Here is a 7,746-nt window from a genome sequence, read left to right as displayed (position 1 = left end):
CTCCACGCCCCTAACTCATCGCCTGGCAAATACCCCCATTCCGTTAAAGTGCCCTGTCCCAAATTTTGAATGTTATGACGGATCCAGTGATCCCGCGGCACATATCCGGTATTATAATCGTATCTTAGCCCGATGGAGTCAAAACGACGCCGTCCTATGTAGATATTTCCCATCAAGTCTGAAGGGATCGGCTTTGTCTTGTTTTGACAACCTTCCACCTGATTCGATCAACTCGCAGAGAAATTCTTGAGAACCTACATGTACAACAAAGCTGTCAACACCGGAATGGATAAACCTTTTTCTATGACAATTGGTTACAAGGAGAACACGAGGGAATACACCAACAGATGGCACAAGATCTGCCAAGCCATAGGAGTGTGGATCTCGTAGTAAGCATCAACTGCTACAAGTGGGGATTAGACCGAATGAGTCCACTATTTGTTGAGATCCACGGAAGCGTACCTAAGACAGAAGGAGATCTTCGAATAATTATTGAGAAGTACGCTCGTCTTGAAGAAATCATGCGTGAGAACCCGAGGGAACAAATGCAGAGGTCTCACCGTACCAATTACGCAGAACAAACCAGCGGGGCCAAAAGAAATAGCTCAGTGGAACGGCCTCACGAAGATAGGAAGGAACGAAGAGATGAACGACGAAAAGACGATCGAAAATTCGAAGATCAGGTTTACACGAAGCTCAATGCTAGATACGCTCGGATCTTGCGAGAGATCAAAGGAAGGGAAAATTTGGAGTGGCCGTGGTCTAAGGGAAAACAGCCCCCAAGAACCGAGAAGTCTAAATATTACTATGAGTATCATTGCTTCAATGGACACCAGACCAAGAAATGCAAAAACCTCAAAATAATGATCCAAAAATTGATTGATGCTGGCGAACTCAAGCAATACATACGAAAGGAGGTCACCGAGGACAGATCCAAACGAACCAAGCAAGTCCAACTTCCAGAGGGAAACCGCACAATCAACACCATCTCGTGTTCCGAAGCCGCAGGGCCCTCACTTACAGCGCAGATAGGAAAGAGGCTACGGAAGCAATTCGAAGACCACTGCGAATTATATAAGATTGATGGCGTATAGGTGGACGAGCACGAAGAGTGGATGGACGCACCTATCATATTCGATACTGAAGATATCGAAGAAGATATGGAAGACCATAACGATCCCTTGGTCCTCACACTACCAGTGGCCGGATGTAACCTCAAAAATATCCTCATCGACGGGGGAAGCTCAGTGAACGTTCTATTCTACGACGCCTTCAAACGGATGAAGCTCCATGATGAAAATCTAATGACCTCTTATTACACCATCTACGTGTTCAACGGAGCGCCCACAAATCCATTGGGAGACATTGTGTTGCAGGTGAACGTCGGGCCCATGAAAGTAGAAACACGATTCAGCGTGGTTGACGCCCCGTCCCCCTATAACGCCGTTATTGGACGAAAGTGGGTACAAAACTCAAGGGAGTGGCAGAAACTTACTACCAATATCTCAGGTTCCCTACACCCGAGGGAGTGATGGAAATCAAGGGAGATAGGGTCTCTGCAAAAGAGTGCCAGACCACTCAGGATCGTATCAACAACGAACAGGAAGGGCAGCGAAAAACCCAAAGGATCAAAAATAAAGAAGCTGCGAAAGAAAAGGCCATAGACCTGTTCCTCAAGGAAACCACAAGGAAGGGCTTGACAAAGGATGATAATGTCCTTAACACAGAGGCAAGTACTTCAGCAACCAACGAAGGACAGAAACATACCAAATAGCAATTAAAGAACGTCCCAGTCCTTGGGGACCCGAAGCCGGTGTTCACACCAGTGGAGCCCGTAAAAGAAATCAACATATGAACGGAAGAAAACCCGAAGATGATCAAAGTAGGGACCATAATGGACGAAAAAAGAGAAGATTCCTTAACCAAATTACTTAAAGAATACGCGGATGTATTCACTTGGAAGTTAGGAGACATGCCGGGGATTGATCCGAAAATAATCCAACACGAGCTGCGCATCAAACTAGGCACGCCACGTTTCAGGCAGAAAATAAGAAAAGTTGCACTTCGGAAACTACTAGAAGCAGGCTTCATCAAAGAAGTCAAATACCCTACATGGATCTCCAACATGGTCGTCGTTCCTAAGAAAAATGGAGGGGTTAGGATATGCATCGACTTTACTAACCTCAACAAGCATGTCTAAAGGAAAGTTATCCCCTGCCGAGCATAGATCAACTGGTTGAAGCAGTGGAAGGATACGAAGAGCTGTCATTCATGGACGGATATTCTGGTTACAACCAAGTAGCCATGGCAGAATAAGATCAACTACACACATCATTCTACACCCCGCATGGCCTTTATTGCTACACTAGAATGCCCTTTGGACTTCGAAACGCAAGGGCAACGTACCAAAGAATGGTCGATGCTATCTTCAGGCCATGGATTGGTAGTACCCTAGAAGTCTACGTTGATGACATGCTCGTCAAAAGTAGGCTGCGCAAAGATCACCACCAGGACCTGAGAGATATTTTCGAAGCAATGAGGAGACATCACATGAAAGTAAATCCAGAAAAATACACTTTCGGTGTCACCTCATGGAAATTCCTCGGATATCTGGTAACAAAAAGGGGTATTGAGGTAGACCCCGCGAAGATTCAGGCCATAGTGGAAGTGCCATCTCCGAAGAATTTAAAAGAAGTGCAAAAGCTCAATGGGTCCTTAGCAGCCTTGGGCATATTTATTGCCAGATCCTCGGACAAATGCAAACATTTTTTCCAATATTCTCAAAAAAGGGAGTAAGTTTGAATGGACCGAAGAATGCGAAGAAGCCTTCCAAAGAATCAAGGAACACCTGGCTTCAATTCCAATCCTGCAGAAGCCTGATCCTGATGAGGTTTTGGCATTGTACACAACAGCGAAAGAAGACGCAGTTAGCGCAGTGTTGGTCAAAACCAATACGAAGATAGAACATCCTATCTATTATGTCAGTAAGACCCTCAATTCTGCGGAAAGGAATTACACGAAGATCGAACAACTCATCCTGGCATTGGTATGGGCTACTCAAAAGCTGAGAACCTATTTCCTAACTCACTTCATCCGCGTCCCATGCAAAGCACCACTGGAAGCAGTCATCAAAAGCGCGGGAAAAGTAGGTAGAATAGCCAAGTGGAACACCCACCTGGACCAATTCAACATCATTCATCAAATTCAACATTCCCAAAAATCCTAAGTTTTGGCGGATTTCTTAGCAGACCTCCCCTTGGACAACGATGAAGAGATTAGGGGAATGCCAGAAGCCGACGAGGAAAGCAAGGATCCAATTGATGTCCTCGAACCCGCGAGTCAAAGACAATGGGAAGTCTTCGTTGATGGTTCCAAAAATAAGGAAGGGGCAGGAATAGGCATTGTCATCACCACCCCAACCGGAGAAAGGATCGTACAGGCACTCAGGTTAGAATTCAAAGAGCATACTAACAACATCGTCGAATACGAGGCAGTCGTACATGCCCTCCGCTTAATAATAAAGATGGGGGTAACTGATGTAAGACTGACAAGTGATTCACAGCTTGTCATACGGCAAATAGGGCTCGAATACAATGTGTACGACGACACCCTCTCAGCTTACATGGCCTTGGTCCAAACATTGGCATCACAAATTCCGAACATCAAGTTCCGGCACTTATGCAGAAGGGATCTCAGGCACGCGGATGCCCTAGCATATATATCATCCATGCTGAAGGACAAGAGTATCGAAGATATCAAAATAACAAGGGTATACGAGCCTCCGATTGCATCATAATTTTCCTTTGCTACAAATCAAGATACAATGGAAGAAAATATCGAAGATCAGGTGGGAGAAGACATCCGTGACGATTTTGACGAAGAAGATATCCTGTCAAGAGAAAATCAAGACGAAGATTTCAACAACGAAGATGATTGGAGAATGATGATCCATGCGTTTCTCAAGGATGGAACCTTACCCACGGATCACAAACAAACCAGGAGAATACTCTCCAAAGTAGGAAGATATGATCTTCGGGATGGGATCCTGTACAAGAAATATTTCCTCGGACCGTTACTACGTTGCTTATCCAGGAAAGAGGGGCATCGAATTCTAAACAACATCCATTATGGTGACGCAGGGAATCATAGCGGCATGAGATCACTAGCCGACAAAGCAAAAATGCAAGGATATTACTGGCCCACAATGATACAAGATGCTGCAAGAATGTCCCGACGATGTGAAGAATGTCAGCGTTTCGCCAAAAAGATACACGCACCAGCAACAATGTTGAATTCTGTGGATAGTCCGTGGCCATTTGCAAAATGGGGCATAGATATCGTTGGTCCTTTCATCGAAGGATCGGGGAAAAGACGATTTTTGATAGTAGCCACGGACTACTTCAGTAAATGGGTGGAAGCCAAAGCCTTAGCCAGGATCATAGACGTGGACGTGTTTACTTTCATATTCCAAAACATTATTTGCAGGTTCGGCATACCAGCGGAAATCGTGTCCGATAATGGTAAACAATTACAGGGGAAAAACATAGACATGCTCTTCGACACTTTTAAAATAAGGAAAAACAAGTCCACCCCATATACCCTCAAAGCAACGGACAAGCGGAAGCTACTAACAAGACCCTCGTCCTTATCCTCAAAAAGCAATTAGACGAGCACAAGGGGCGATGATGTGAACAACTACACAATGTATTATGGGCATACAGGACAACACGAAGATCTGCCACTGGGGAGTCCCCATTTCTCCTCACTTATGGAGCTGAAGCAGTCATCCCAACGGAGATCCTCATGCCAACCACAAAGACCGAAGCATGGGAGAAAAATTTCACAACAGACATGATGTTAGAGAGACTGTACAACCTGGAAGGAAGGAGGGAAGCAGCATTGCAAAAGATAGAAAATTATCAACGGAGGCTAGCGAGAGAGTACAACAAAAAGGTTAAGCTTCGAAATTTTGTAGAAGGGCAGTATGTGCTAAGAACAATCCCGCAGTATCAACGAGAGAATAAATGGGGAAAGTTAGCACCTACATGGGGAGGACCTTTTATAATACACAACATTGCGGGAAACGGTTCCTACTATCTTCGCAATCTGAAGGGAGAGGTCCTCCGGCACCCTTGGAATGCTAAATGGATCAAACCGTACTACCCATAGGAGCAGCACAGCTTTGCATCTGCGTGAAGAATACCAGAAGAAGAAGGCAGCGTAACCGCTTTACATGTTCCTATCTCTGTACGAGGAGTAGCAGGCCTCAACCTATCAATCAAACAAACTTTTTGGGAAATCTTCAAGCAAACGAAATGGTCAAAAGGCCCGCTGGATGAACGCATGTACATTACATAATAAATTAACAATAGTGGGGAAAGTAGTTAATCTACAATCTCTCAGGGCTCCCCTATCAGTGTCTATGAGTGTAAGTCCAGGGGGAAGGGACCCAGCAGAAAGAGATACCCAACCAATTTTAAGGCAGCGGGTCGACGGAATGGGTGCATGTAAATATTTTCAAATAAGCATTCCATATCCTAGCACGCTGCCTCGTCCCCCACCGTTTGGGAATCCTCTGACCCAGGATTCGCCAGCGGGGTGACAGGTCTCAAGACGATCACGAAGGTATTTACCTTCGGTGTCGCGCCCAAACACTCTCAACTTTTTACAAAGCAAGTTATTTCTAGTTTAACACTTCACAATACTTAAAATAAAAAGATGAAATGATAACGCAGGTATGCCAAAAGGATGATCCATTTCATAAAGAGTTGATTACAAGATTCAGCAAATAAGATAAAGCAGGAAACACATCAAAAAATGATCCGAAATTATATAATCAACAAGGATCAACTTTCTATGATTAATAAAAGAAATCTACTTGGACGATACATCTCCATCAACAGGGTTGTCTCTACGAGATGAAGGTACGCTACCACCTGAAGAGGGCCTAGAAGAACCAGGCAAGGGCGCGGGAAGGGGACGACGCGGATAATTCTTGACAAGACCATGTTCGACTTTAAGATCAAGTTCAATTTCATCTAGGAATTTGTTGGTCTCTTCAGCCAACTGACATCGAGCTTTATAAGTGATAACAGCGGTCCGCTGGTTGGCCTGAGACAGCAATGCAGATAGGCGTTCCGCCTCTTTGGAGGCAATCTCCGCTGCTTCCTCACGAGACGCGGCCAACCCTTTGAAATAGTTGGCTTGTCCTTCCTGCTGCACTAAGGCAGATTGAGTCTTTTTAAGCTCATCATTTGCTGCGTGAAGCTGTCCCTCGAGTGCTGAAAACAAGAAATACCAAGGGGTTAAAACGAAGAAATAACAGAATCACACTCGATAAAAAGAGGTTATACCTTCGACATTAGCCGAAGCCTCTTCATACTCATTGACAACTGCGTCCCGAGCCTCATCAAGAAATTCATATTCGTTGGCTATTTTCTTATAATCCGTTTGAAGGTTCATAAGGGCAAATTGACTCGCGTCTAAGTCTACCTGCTTCATTGAATCCAAGTGACGAAGATGGTTGACTTCGTCATTCATCTCCCCCATACTTTTATGGAGTCGATACACATTCACTTCAAGATCTCTTTCAGACTCCACTTGGCGAGCAACATCAGCTCGAGACGCTGCTAAGGCTTTACTAAGAGCACCAACCTCGGCCCTAGCATTATCTATTTCCTCGGAAAGACGAAAAATACTATCCCTAACCCCAGGTCCTAATAAAGAACGAGCCTGTTGTAACTCTCCTTCCAAAAAGCGCACTCTAGCCTCTAAGTCTGAAGCATGTTCTCGAGCATCACGTAGGTTGTCACGCGTCCATAGCAGCGTACCACTAAACAGACAACGGTCATGATTGTACTTATTTTTCATATCAACCATCAGTGTTCGCTTTTCACGCCACTCAGCTGTTAAGGCGTTGTGCTCATCAACACGAGCATTCCACTTTACGGCTTCGCTTTTCAACTTATCCACCAACTCTGCAATACGGGATTTTTGTCGTTCCCTTTCTTTCCAAAGCCATATCATCTCGGGGACTCCACCCACTGAAGATAGGGTGGGGAGACTCAGACAGAACACCAAAATACAGATAGGAAATCACGAGGAGTGAAAGATCCGTAAAATACGAACCTGTGAAGGACGAGACATTTCTACGAGTCTGCTCCAATTCGTTGCGGACTATAGCAAGTTCTGAACGAAGACTCTCCTCAGCATTACCCAGCTGTTCTTTTTCCTTCAGACGGCCCCTCAGTTCATTTATTTCCACTTCAGCCGCAGACAGTTCCTCTTCTCTATGACGAAGCTTGGCCTCCAACTTTAAAGACTTTGCTTTGAAGAATTGGTATAGAACATGGTTACAATGTTCGCTCCTCATCATCTATGTCACAAACAACAAACATTATTATACTAAAGGGATCAGATATCACGAAGAATACAATGTTAGGATATCATGAAGAAAAAAAAAAGTACAAGGATTCACCTCTAAGACACGCTGCTGGGGAAAACCGTATTGGTACCCATCAGCTATGGCCATCATATCAGCAACATAGGAGGGAGGGTCAACCACTAGATTAGCTTCCGAAGCTCTCAGATTCTTCTCCCACATCTCAACAACGCGGGCTTCAGAAGACAATTGCATCATCCGACGAGTATAAGCGTCGGAATTCTTGTCACCAGTGACCACTGGGGCAGGGTTAGGGACGAACATCAGGTTCTTCTTCTTAAGCCAAGCCAAAATGGCATCTTCAC

Source organism: Papaver somniferum, chromosome 2 (assembly GCF_003573695.1).
Source record: "Papaver somniferum cultivar HN1 chromosome 2, ASM357369v1, whole genome shotgun sequence".
Taxonomy (NCBI): Eukaryota; Viridiplantae; Streptophyta; class Magnoliopsida; order Ranunculales; family Papaveraceae; genus Papaver; species Papaver somniferum.
This window is presented reverse-complemented; position numbering follows the sequence as displayed.